The sequence below is a fragment of the Octopus sinensis genome, linkage group LG7 (genome assembly GCF_006345805.1).
Source record: "Octopus sinensis linkage group LG7, ASM634580v1, whole genome shotgun sequence".
Lineage (NCBI taxonomy): Eukaryota > Metazoa > Mollusca > Cephalopoda > Octopoda > Octopodidae > Octopus > Octopus sinensis.
In genome coordinates this window covers 115,633,957-115,648,956 of record NC_043003.1, presented here as the reverse complement: position 1 = coordinate 115,648,956, position 15,000 = coordinate 115,633,957, and positions in this window count along the sequence as shown.

The window sequence follows — 15,000 nt, the reverse complement described above, 5'->3', positions numbered from 1 at the left end:
ATCGTAGACGCGCGCTAATACCCAGAAGGGCTCGATATAAATCACGACTATAAGACGCGCGCTAATACCCAGAAGGGCTCGATATGAATCACGACTATAAGATACTCGGTTTTGGTTAAACTACACCGCAAAATGTGGGAGTAGTTAGGAATCTAAATCGTAGGAGACAGACACACAACCTTACTTTTATATATAAAGATAATAGTAAAAATAAAACAAAAGAACAGAAAAGAAGTGATACGCCACTCCTGACAGAGTAGGATCTCTACGGATAATCAAGAAAACCCACCGTCCAAGATCTCCCTGAAACCAAGCGTAGGTGCCCTCTCCAATTCTTTCTCCCCAACTCACATGTCTACATTTAGAGCGGTACAATCTACTCATGCTATATTTCAATAAATTCACATGAAGACAGCACATCCTTCTCCACTCTTACGTTGGTTTTCAAGAGAAACTTGATAGAGTAGATGAGAGCTCTACCAAAAAAGAAACTCTCTGTCCTCATGCCTTTCAATCTTGTCCACCAGACAACCTCTTTCGGCACTGCCACCAAGCAAAACAAGACTGCCCTACTTGCTAGGTTAAAATAAATCGGAGGGATAATCTTCACTACGGATTCGGCGACAGATGGATCCGTCTCACACGTGACAGCAGCTGTTCGACACAACCCCACAGATCAGTAATGCCCGGACACTGAACGAATGCATGCAGAACGGGATCGTCGCTCTGCGCATACCTCAGACAAGTCCGTGCTTGTAGAATTTATCTCGAACTGGAACCGATCTTCGGTAGCACTGCCAGGCCGAGAACATCTGGGAAATTATTCGTGGTCCTTGACCGGAAACACCTCCGAAACAGACTCGTCAATTCGTTTTCGTCAACGTCCATACCTTACGTCGTCGCCTTTCTCTGCCACTAATCCTCTATATATTTCTAAATCTGAACTTCCACTGTCCCACTGCCCGAATGGTGATGGCTGTGAGAGCCTGAAGTCATTCTGGTGCCAGGTGCAAGTGACTTTGCTGCAACTCCGTCATGGCAACGAGTTGCAGAAAGACGTGCCTCACAAATGGAACCTAGAAATCATAGCAGGTGGCACAACCTGAGTGCGGGTCATCGCACCAAAAGCCACAGCATCCCTAATCCTCTCGTAGCAGACTGATCATTGGAAAGCGTCCCTTCTAAAACATCCAAATAAAAGGCACTCCAGCCTTGTCAATCAGTAACCTGGGTAGGGCACGTCAGTCAGACGATAAATGATAACGGAAACAATGCAGTCATTCGAAATTTCTACACGACCTTTCAGGTGGTCTCTGCCCATTTATAGATAAGACTGGATAAGACTGTATTTAGATTTACTCCCCTAGTAGTAAATCTAAATAACAAAGTAAAATCAATGATAAGCAGTGTCTTCCTGTGAAAAAATTTCAGTTACTACTATGATATTGTTGATGAGACTTGTTCTTTGTCTATCTACTCACCCTCTTTGTGATTTTGGTTAATGGAATAACTATAAAAAATGAATCTTTTAAATTTAAATAAATTCTATATTTTTATGCAGCTGAGAATTGCTCTACATTTTAAAACTGATGTAATACTTGCATTGTTCAATTAAATGGAGTCGCATGAAACGATCGTACTGCATTACCTCTGGATACCTTTGTTGCTTATTTTGATTATAATCACCCCATTTTGAAATATATGGATAATACCATACCAAATTCTGGTGCTATCTATATCTATATGTACACCCATTATTCCTGATATCATTTCCATTATGTGTAAGTGAGACTTCTTTTACATGTATACATATGTACATTGTTTGTAGTAAATGTGTTTAACATATTGTGTATATCGACTTGACTAACTTGCTTATTCTTACACCTACACCTATATATATATATATAGATATATTTATACAGACACACACACACACACATATATATATATAAATATATATATATATATGCATGTATATGTGTGTATATATATATATATATATATAGAGAGAGAGAGAGAGAGAGAGAGAGAAAGAGAGAGGGGTATTCATACACACATGTATATATATATATATACATATATATATATATATATATATATATATATGTATATATAGATATATATATATATTATATATATATATATTATATATATATATATATATATATATATATATATATATATATATATATATATATATATATATATATATATACCTGTGTGTGTCAGTGTATGTATGTGCCTATGGGTGTGTATGTATGTCCGTAACTATTCCGCTATCCTCCTTATGCCCAGGTGTCCCATTTCCGACTATTTCTTGTTCCGTCTCTCTCCCTCTCTCTCCCTCTCTCTCCCTCTCTCTCTCTCTCTCTCGTGCGGTATGCATAAAATCAACCAAGTTCTTTCGATTCCTTTTTTTGATACCATTCGTCCACAAAAATTCTTGGCGTCCTTTTGAACTCTTCCTAGGAAGAGATGAACCTCAGCAGTAATTTGTACTGTATATCTGAAAAACCTTAATTTTGTGGACTTTATTCTCGAAAATATGTTTTCGGTGATCAGCTTTTGTAAAATAGCCACGTTTGTTACCCTGCTTTTCCATTCTGGCAGACATTCGCAATTCAAAGGCTTCTAACTCTTCCTCTATTGCTCTGAATATTACCCAAGTTAATTCTCCACAGAGGTTAATGTATGTAACAGTTTATTAGTCTCAATTTTAGGTGTACTGCTATGATTTTGAGGTGAGAATTTGCTTTTATTTATTGAAATAAATGTCATGTTAGCCTTAACTTTCTTTCTATAGTCACAACTACCCTTTACATTGAGAACGCTAGGATTGTTAATGGGTTCTGAATTATAGAATTAATATATAAGTCACTTACATAATCGTACAGAATGTCTGATTAGATGTCCAGCAGTCTCTGGCCATAGCAAATCACGTGAAATATTCATTATTGATTACAGGTAAGTTCACTAATCTCTCTCTATATAAACGGCAGTTTGTCTGTGCGTGTTTCTGTGTGTCTGTTTGCTTGTACCCTCACCCTGACCACGGCTTTCAACCGATTCTGATGAAACTTGACACACACATAGCCCAATGTCATAATTCAAAACTAACGCAGCGAAAATTTTGAAAAGTTCCCCCAGTTCTGAAAAAAATCGATAAATTCGACATGGGGTCGAGAATCAGAAACACGAACCACAAACTGTCTAGGGGACGCAACTCCACCTTTTTTTAAATCTCAAAAAAAAAATTTACCATAATGTTTTTCCATTTTTTTGCTATTTTTTGGCTATAACTCTCTAAAAATGCTTTATAGTTATTTCCCTTACAAACCTGAGCAACGCCGGGCGATACTGCTAGTAACGATAATAAATGTTTTGTAAATATGCTCTACTGTTTAAACTTTTTCTTTCAAAAGATCCTGCCCTTTAAAATATCGTACATCGGCGAAGTTGAAAAACGTTGCAGATTTTAAATTTGACGATAGTTAAACGATTTTTAGATTTACCTGGGCAGCTTTAAATCGATCCTCGAAAATTTTGAATTGTTTTCCGGAGATGTTGATAATTTTAGAATCTTACTGACCGGATAAATCTTATGTTAATTGTTCAAAATTTTAATTGCCTGCAAAATCATAAATTTTACACCTTTTGCAGAACTACAATGCCCTGTACTGAAAAGTTTTCTTGGATTTTGGCAAATGAAATAAGAGAGCCAATTCATGTTTATATGCGAAGTAGGGCTACAGAATGATTGAGTTGTTAAATTCAATTTGCTTCCATGGTTTATTTTGAAATCAAATCGAACAACCCGTTAGCCTCTCATGCCAGAAACACGGTGAAGACGTCGACAGCAGGGCAGAAAGACGCTGGATAAGCCACAAAACTGATGGCTTGAAGCTTACTGCGGCGAAGTAGAAGGTCTCAACCATCAGACAACAGTTAGGCATCGACTCAACAACTTCTTTAAAAATTGGTAACACAAATGTGGATTAGTAGAATTAAAGATTGTTCAGCTTTCCTAAAATAATAAGCTAGGTTGTCTATAAACATAACCAGGGCATCGCAGAGAAATTTTAGTATGAGGATTAGAGTTTTATCCTCAGAAAGCAAGTTAACTTATATGCAAATGGAGAGCTTATGATTCATATGACATAACTACAACAAATTACCATTTCATAAACATGTTCTTTTCGTTTGACTTTTCCCGTAAATGTTACCAGCCGAGATATGATCTCTCCCTCGTTGATCCTATGCAACATTAACAGACTAGCTATTAATGAATGCCGCTAATCACCAAAAGTCAAATTACTTCTTGGTCATGTGATATGAGAAGGAGAAACCTCAATGTCTAAAGTAATCAGTGTCATTGATTGAGTCGGGTTCGTTCATTATGATTTCCTAATGTGAATGTTTGGCAAGGTTAAATTAGATCCTTATCATGATTTGCTGAGTTGTGAATAGCGAAAGTCTTAGACGAATAATGTAGGAAATGTTTGTATGGGTTTCAGGAAGACCGGCGCAGTTGATTCCTCCAATTTAGAGCGTAGAATTATAGAGTGATTGAATTGCATTGAATGATTGAATCAGGGAATTAAACGAATGTATTTCAGCTAAAGTAATTTGGGTAGTTTAACCTCGAGAGAAAACATACGGTTCCATCAAATTTAGCATCGGTGATTGCATCGATGTGTCACCGAGACTTAGTGAACTTATTACCAAGTATGATTTCTTAGTCAGCCTGTTTAATTGTCATTCAAAATGCAGAATGAAGCATCTAGTGCACAAAACACATTAAATGTCATGTTTAGTTGAAGAAAATTCAAAAGAAAATAATTCCTCTTAAACATATGAATTTAATTCACGACCGCTCATGTAACTCAAGAGTATAAACCTCTCGATTCTATAACATTTGCTAAAACGACAGTTATAAAAAGTTTACTAATAAATGTGTGAGTGTATAAAATCCCAGCTGAGCGAGGAAAATATCTTAAAACGCATAACAATGAAATGCAGACACCTTAAAAAGTATGACGTCTACATAAAACCTCTAAAGTTAACAAGATATGTCCATGTCAATATCGGATTATAAAGGTAGCCCATTCTCTATTTCGCAGAGCTTAGAACCCCCACGAACACTACTTTAGTATGCAGGGATCCCACATCATCCCATCACGCCTCTAAAATTCTTTCCCAACTTTCCTCAAACTCTAGAACGGCACCATTCAAAGTCAATCTTTGCAGAGCGGCACCTCTCTCTCTCTCTGCGTGCTTTAGCTTCGTTACTATTGCGTCAGCCCGGATACTTATTGATCAGACCTCGTAGGTACGCTAGGATATGGTAAACAGAAGCTGTCCCCCCCCTTTAGTGGGCGTTGAGCATTCTTCATAAGGACTGGATGAATTTGTATAGAGTACGGTAAAATGAAAAAAAAAAAAGAAAAAAGAATGTTATTAGCGTTATAATTTAAGTGAAAATCCCTGAGAGGGCTTTAGAGAATAACATCCTAGACTGGCCCCAGAGGGGTTCAGAACACGCTCTAATAGAAAAATCATGTGGAAAAAGCTGCCTGTGGAGCGCGGCAGCAAACTGTTCTACCTGCAAACAGAGTCTAATGAGTAAGAAACGAAAAGTGACTTGGAACAGATGGAATGAGAATTAGAAAAGACAAAAGCAATCAAGGCAAGGGTTTGGAGTCGAGGAATTGTCATACTAATGTTTAAAACCGCAAATGATAAAGAAATTTCCACTTGTATGGTTTTCATGAATTGGCTTTGAAAGCAGATTTCGTGCAGAAACTATTGTAACTGATAATGAAATATGCGTTTGTCGTCTTCTTTGGATTGTATTTTACTATTCGCTAAATCGATACGACGGGTTTAGCAGATGAATCTGACAGTGTGGAAAGTCAAAAGATCTCATTGAGGGCTGAATTGGAAAGAGCCTAGTTTTTCTACCGTAGCAGAACCTTATACATCGGTAGAATCCCACGCGCGCGTACACATTCACGAGCATACACACAAACACACATACATATCAGCGTTACATGAAAAGACGATGAGAGGTGATTATTCTGCAAATGATAATACTCTTTTACTCTTTTACGTGTTTCAGTCATTTGACTGAGGCCATGCTGGAGCACCGCCTTTAGTCGAGCAACTCGACCCCGGGACTTATTCTTTTTGTAAGCCCAGTACTTATTCTATCGGTCTCTTTTGCCGAACCGCTAAGTGACGGGGACGGAAACACACCAGCATCGGTTGTCAAGCAATGCTAGGGGAACAAACACAGACGCACAAACACACACACATACATATATATACATATATACGACAGGCTTCTTTCAGTTTCCGTCTACCAAATCCACTCACAAGGCATTGGTCGGCCCGGGGCTATAGCAGAAGACACTTACCCAAGGTGCCACGCAGTGGGACAGAACCCGGAACCATGTGGTTGGTTAGCAAGCTACTTACCACACAGCCACTCCTGCGCCTAATATTCATAATCTTTAAGTTTATAAGAGTTCACCGCATATTGGCTATAAAAAATAGCCTTATTATGCCCCAGTATATGACTGGTTTCTTTAGCCAATACACTGTGAATGCTTACAAGCTGTAAGCTTATAACCATTGTTATTTGAAGAATGCACACACACACACACACACACACACACACGCACACACACACACACACACACACACACACACACACACACACACACACACACACACACACATCCAATCCGGTCTGTAGTCAACGACAATTATTTTATGAACCAAATCTCTGCAGGAGTGGCTGTGTGGTAAGTAGCTTGTTTAGCAACCACATGGTTCCGGGTTCAGTCCCACTGCGTGGCACCTTGGGAAAGTGCCTTCTACTATAGCCTCGGGCCGACCAAAGCCATGTGAGTGGATTTGGTAGACGGAAACTGAAAGAAGCCCGTCGTATATATATATATATATATATATGCGTGTGTGTGTGTCTGTGTTTGTTCCCCTAGCATTGCTTGACGACCGATGCTGGTGAGTTTATGTCCCCGTTACCTAGCGGTTCGGCAAAAGAGACCGATAGAATAAGTACTGGGCTTACAAAAGAAAAAGTACCGAGGTCGAGTTGCTCGATTAAAGGCAGTGCCCCAGCATGGCCGCAGTCAAATGACTGAAACAAGTAAAAGAGAAAGAGAAAGAGATGCAGTGATCAGAGGCTAACTCGGAATTGGGAAAACCTTGCATAACAGTGTTCTTGAATCTCAACTTGGGTCTGCCAGTATCTCCATCGTTCTACAGCTTTTCCGATATTCCGCCTCCTACCATTTCCTGTAATGCGTTGTTGAAGCATAGCGTCCCGTTGCATGGCTTTACTTCAATACAGATTTCCCCTTACTTAATCGTGTTCGTCTGTCTGAGTACAATAACTGTTTTGAATGGAGACCTATCCGTAAATAAACTCCAGCCATTTATGAAGTCAGTCAACCTGCACATTAGCAACGCCATCGGTAACGAAATTTTGCCTCTGTTTCAATACCATCATTTGCTTGTAATAGAAAGAACAGACAGGTTATCACCATGTGAATGATTTATGTCTAAAGATAAAGAAAACAAATGTTCAATTTTCCATTACTTTCTTCTTCTTCTTCTTCTTCTTCTTCTTCTTCTTCTTCTTCTTCTTCTTCTTCTTCTTCTTCTTCTTCTTCTTCTTCTTCTTCTTCTTCTTCTTCTTCTTCTTCTTCTTCTTCTTCTTCTTCTTCTTCTTCTTCTTCTTCTTCTTCTTCTAATATTTTGTAATCGATATCGCCCGTTAGCTTATTTATTTGGAAGTTTGATAAACCTTATTATTGTCGGAGAAGACGATTGTATTCGGAAATTCATCACATTGTGCTATCCAAGAAGAACTGATACCAGGAATTCCCTTCAGTATCACAGCTTAATCTATGGAGACGATGAACGATTTTGACGGGGCTTATAATATTCGGAACTGAATTGACGATTGTTAGCTTTTGCGGATATTATGACAACGTTCATATATATTCTGAGACGTTCCATTTAACACATTTGGTAAGATGGAGTGTTCCTTGACAACGTTTCTGTCAAACATTCATTATCAGATGTTTTAGCTTAAATCGATGTTAGTGGCTTTGATGCTTCTCAATTCAAATATCTTACCATCATCAGAACGGAGAATGTCGTCGATAAATTAAACATACAAATTTTGTCCTTTTTGTGTGTACTCGGATAACTCTCGTTCCTCTGTGGAACGAAACTCTGTATTTTGACATACAGCACGAAAATAATGTTATTCTGTATTCCATTTCATAAATAGGGCGATATTGGGATCTTTTCGGTTTGAACGGCAGTTTTTAACATAATTTCTAGGTATCTAAACAAATTTAAACTTCATATACTGGTAGAATAACTTTATAAAACATCTTTTTCTCTTGGCTTTATTGAGAAAATGTTATAGTTTGTAAGATTTTTTTTTTTTTCTTCAATTTCTGCAATTTCAACCAATCACTGACGTCTATTGAGTTAAAAAACATTCTGTGCTGTATGAATATGTCCCTCGTTTAAGAAATAGATTGTGTTTACTCTTTACTCTTTACTCTTTTACTTGTTTTAGTCATTTGACTGCGGCCATGCTGGGGACCCGCCTTTAGTCGAGCAAATCGACCCCGGGACTTATTCTTTGTAAGCCCAGTACTTATTATATCGGTATCTTTTGTCGAACCGCTAAACGACGGGGACGTAAACACACCAGCATCGGTTGTCAAGCAATGTCAAGTACACAAAAATATACACACACATTCATATATATACATATACATATATACGACAGGCTTCTTTAAGTTTCCGTCTACCAAATCCACTCACAAGGCATTTATCGGTCCGGGGCTATAGCAGAAGATACTTGCCCAAGATGCCACGCAGTGGGACCGAACCCGAAACCATGTGGTTGGTAAGAAAGCTACTTACCACACAGCCACTCCTGCGTTTATTTACATTTGTGAAGAAAAAAAGATACCCTGCCCCCCACCCCTAACCCTAACCCTAAAACATATTGAAATGCAATAGATCGATACTGGGGTCGTAATTATGGGTGACAATTTCATATGACACCGTTAGAAAAAACTGTCGTTCAAACCGAAAAGATCCCGATATTGTATCCCCGTGGTATTATTTTTAGAAATTTAGGGCTTTCATGAACGTCTCCAACCCTTTTAGTGCCACGCTCTATAAGCCATGCTTTTGTTGGAAGGAAGAAATCGGTCACAACATGGAATATTTAGTATGGCTTAACCAGTTTATCTTCAGTAGTGTGGTTTTCTAAGCAACGCAGTTGTTATTCTAAACATATAAGAATGATTTTATGGAGTAAGAGCTACACAGTTGAAAAGGAACATAATATGTTTTTGTGTTGAAATTTATTAAGTATTAAAAAGTATTAGTTATGGATTTAGTTATGGATTTTGAGAAAAAAAAATCAGCTGTGTATTTCGCAGAAACTTCATCGAATTGGATAAGAGCTGATGACTTTCTTTCCATATATTTATTCGGCGGATAATATGCCTCAGTGAATTTTTATGTCTCCTATGTACCCAAACTTAATAGACATTTGGCAAATGTATAAATCTTACTTAGTGACAAGAATAAGTTTTAATGCACGAAGTACAATGAATCTCTCGGCGGTATCTAAGCGGATTTGGGGCCGTGTCTTTATTGAAGACTTAAATAACATTGTTGCCTGCGCATTTGCCCAATATACTTGTAATCTTGACATTTGAAGCGAATTAATGAGATGTGTGTCTAGGTCAGGTTGACGAAAACAGACAGCAGAACATATGGAGAGCAAAGAAACCACAGCAAAAGCAAATATAAATAACGAATAACAATGAGGAATATATCAGTTCTTTTAATATTGTTTCCTGATAAATCAATATTTCCTATTGCTGTTGATTCTGATATTTATTTATTTATTTTAGCAGCACTGTGTGATATTCTTTTAAGTGAAATATCGTTTTACAATATTGACTGTGATTTTTCAAAGAGACAGACTCTAAACTTTATGACCTCATAAATTGATAAACAATAATCCGTTCTTTTTTTTTTCTTTGTTTCCTCATGAAATGTAAACATAAAATAAATGTTAAAAAAAATCCCACACAATATTTCCACAAACCATCACCACTAATCTTTTTACTTGTACTGCTCTCAAAACTATTGTTACTGCTTCTGTCGTTGTTCCAAGTACGGATAATAATGATTTTTAGACTTTGTGCATATTGTCACAATATGTAGGGGAGGAAAGATTCGATTATATTGATATAATTCTACAATGGTAAAATTTGTATCGACATCGTAATTTTCAATGCCAACGTTGACTTCGTATAGATTTAAAATTAGGTAGATGCACAAAATTTCTCTCTATGTGGCTACAAAATAACAACGGCATAAATAGTGAATACATAGAATCTGCCAACGAAAACTGCTCAAAGTAATAAGTAAATAAGAAAAATGTGAAAATAGAAACATGTAATTAAGTAAAGCAACTCTTCAAAAGTTAACAAAGCCAAAGCAATAGAAAATTTTGAATAAACTTCATGATGATAGGGAAAAATCAAAAGAGATGTCTTAAATAAAATTTAAATTTAATACTGAAACTAAAACGCACTGTCGTAATTATTCTACACGGAGTAAACGTGTCAGCATAAAATCCGACATCAGCTTAAATTTTACGGACAAAATTTTTTAATTAGCGTTGGAAGATAGCTCCTCCGAGATATATTTCAAAGCCTTGACGCCAAAAATACAGATGATTTGTTACAAATGAGTTACAAATCCGGGGTAAAACAAAGATCTCACTACAGTTATCAGAACAACGATGAACAATTTTCAGCTTCTTTCAATCTGAAAAAAGATGTTGAGATCGGATGAAGTAAAATGAAGTTGCATAAATGAATTAATTAAAATATTTCGGAATGAAAACCTAAATTGTGGCTGAAGGACTGAAACCTCAAACAATAAATGCAATCATTACATATCTCTTCCGAATTACTCGTCTGCTGGTAATTTCGAGTCTTCGCATTTTAATCTGAACCTGTTAAGGTCTACCCGTAAATATTTCGAGAAGTTTCAAACGTAGTCCCCAGGATGAAACTCCTCCAGTAAACACAGAACAGTGCTTCACAGATGATACAAACCCTATTATCAACGAACACTTCTCTCTGCATTGCTAATGTGGAAATGCCATCATCCACATTGCACAGCTAGGGGTGGAAGCCCGATGAACCAAAATGCCGGATCCCCATTTTGGGATTCTTGGTTTTTATGAAGGGACGACCGTTCGATTACATACTCTATAAAAGGGCATGATGTCTGCATACAATCGTGGAACCTCAGCAACTGACGCAGACAGCGAGCAATTACAGCATGATATGGTTTACAGTTGCACTATGGAAGCTAAAACTGTTCCTTTGTATTTGAATAAATTTGTGAGTTTTATTGCAAACTTTTGAAATGTAAATTACACTTATTACATTCTCTCGTAATAAAAGATTTCGACCAGGAATTGAGGTGGGACTCCATTATTATTTGTGCCCCACACACCCCATCACATTTAACAGCGTATATCGTTAAAGTGGTATATGTGTACGTGAGTATATGAATGGGGTATTCGTCGATACACACACATACACACTCACACATACCCACACGCATATATATGCTTATACCTGTGTATAATCATATATACATACACGCACATGCATGCACACATACCCCCCCCCCATATATATGCTTATACATGTGTGTGTGAGTTTGTATACATGAATAAGATGCAAAGTAATTTTCATGGACACGTCTAGAAATATAGAAAAACGAAGTTGAAAACGGAGTGGGTGACTTTTAGATGCTGAGAAAAATCTGAGAAGGCGGTTAAGCTTTGAAAAATAACAACGGAGTAGAAAAGTGCGAGCGGAATAACTGTGGTCCATGCCCCACTATTTAGAGGGCACTGAATTGCATTTCAAACAAGGTGAAATATTTAAGATAAAGTCAAATTTCACTTGTGCCTCTGATAACCTAATCGATGTTATTACCTGCTTAGGTTGCGGAAATCACTATAAAGACCAAACACGAATGTCCCCCAAAAGAACAACAGTTGACAAAGAACAAATCCGCTTCCCACAACATAGACAGTGAGTACATAGATGTGCCAGGAACCTTAAACCAAACTCCTAATTTTCCTTTATTATCAATGTTCCCAGAACACCTCAGTGCAGCTAGAACTAACTAAAGGCAACTTTCATTAATATCAGCGCAACTTAACATGAACACAAAACTTTATACGGGACACTAATAACCTTACTAATACCCGTGATCCCACTGATCCTCATACATCCCATATAACATTCATACTCTATTAATCATATTAACCTAATTGTATCAATTTCAGAACAGCTTACCTCCCTTGCATGCAATGTTTTCACTCAGGTACTATTAGACCCAACACCGCTTAGAAATCGGTATTGATTCAGAGTCAGTGAACAGCGATGACGAAACCGGTATGACTTTCTATATTGACTCAGGATAATGATCGCCATACTTCTTGGTTCCACCTCAAATCACTTATTTTTATGTTTATATCTTTGCTCTTATTTTAAAAAAAGCCATTACATTTATACCTAGTCTGCATTTTCTTTGTTTCGTTTTAATTTTTCCCCTATTTATAACACGTGTAGTCATTTTAACTTTGAAACCTGTTTCTATTACTTACATGTATGTATATACATATATATATATGTATGTATATATATATATATATTATATATATATATATTATATATATATATATATATATATGATATATATAAAAAATGTAATATACAAGTAAATATCTGTAAACATAAATCATCCGAGTACCTCATTTCTTCTAATATATATATATATATATATATATGTATATATGTATACATATATATATTTATATATGTATACATATAGATATACACATATATTAATATATATGCATATATAAATTTATGTATGTATATATATGTATATACATGTATATGTATATATATATATATATATATATATATATATATATAACGCATGCATTCACATATTTTCGTTCAAAGTCCGATGCTGAATCTGCGTGTGAAACTTCGCTTTAACTAATCTGGTGTTAAAATATGTCGTTATATATATCACGTAGGAATGAGTCTCGAATTACCCGATTGCACTTCTCTATAGTACATATGAACCAAAGAATCACATGGACCTTAGTACGACGAAGGCCCACCTACTATCTGAACTGACTGGCTGGTTGGATGGATACGGTATTCTGTTTTAGGTCTAGCGAGTTGGTTTGGAATGACTAGCACGAGAAGAACATGCCGCTGGCGAGAGTTGATTGGTTGCCGTGTTGATTAGTAGTAGAGGGACTATTTGTTTTGATTGGAGCTGGACAGAAAGTGTATTTTGTTGGTTCATTACTTGTTGAGTTGTGTGAGTTATTGCTTTCTAAAGTAAATCAACTTATCTTGATCTTTATCTCGTGAAAGTCGTATTGATTCTGAATATATATCAGGATGGTGGCTGTTGATGTAACCACGGCAACGCTGTTAGGTTTTGTCATGGTGATTTTGGTATGCATGCAGTAATGCTGTTGCTGCTTCTATTTTCGGTGGTTTTCTATTTATTGCTAGCTTGTATTGGAATAGAGGTGGGTTTGCTATGATTTGCATAATCGTGAATATATTAATGAACGTTGCCATGGTTACTGCAGCGTCATTGGTGCTGGGGTATAATATTCATTGCATTACAATTGTTGTTTGAATTGATGAGGATTTTGTTGGCCTTGTTGTTGTCAAAGCAATCTCAATAATCATTAAACTTATGTTGTTTGTTCTTATTAAAATATAATTTTTTGATGATGTGTGACAAATTTCCGAGTGTAGAAATAGTCCAACTTAAAATTGAAATATAGTGAAGAAGTCTCGCATTCAAAAACTGAAACAACACATACACAGAGGCAGAAAGAGCAAAAATACTGAAGTCAAGCCAGAAGTTCTATATTTTAGGAAAGCAGATTTATTGGTGTTTTCAAACCAATAATCGTTATTTTCGTCTATCCTTTGAAGTCGTTCCTTGAGCTATGTCGGCAAGTTTAACAGGTGCTGTAAAACTAAGTAGCTATCAGAATCTTACTCGCAAGTTTCGGATATGTACTTAACTGACACGCAATATAATTTGCAGGGAGCGGAACATTGTCAGTGACCAGGTCTCAGTTAGTGCGGCGAAAATGTTGACACCAAATTATAAGGAGTTCTTGTCTGCTTTTTTCTGTCTTCCACACTGTCATACGGATAAATATTTATCAGCATATAAGCTACAAACATTCAACGTCTATGGTTGAGAAAAAGAAACGATTAGATATTTTCTTACATTGCATATTTTCACACTGATAGATATACGTATATACAGATACTGATACACGCGTAAATATAAATATATACAGCTATTTGTATTGCCATTGACACACTCCGGTCTCCTTCACGCAGGCAGAAGAAGCGTGCACACAAATAAAGACATTTTGCAAAATTCTTATTTTATTTTATCCATTTTTTCTGCGTTGTGGAAGGTAAAACACGGTAGGACACACTCAGTTTTGAATTTTTTTCTTGGGGCTTTTTCAGTGGGGTTCTTTTAAGGACAGGAATATAATTCTAGAATAAATGAGGATAGGGTTTATGGTTAGGATGTGTCTTAGTTTCAGTGTTTATGGATTCTGCAGCAAAGATAAATTTTGGAGTAGAAGTTTTGAGTATATGGTTTGGAATTTAAGGTTAGACTTTCGGATTAGATTTTGTGTTTGGCATTTCATAGCGAGAATATCTTCTGCCTATTAGTTTCTTTAATTTCTTTCTGAATTGCAGTCTACTTCGTAAAAGAGAACTCTTAGAACCTGTCTAACAATCGAAGTAGAGGTGCATTAATTTT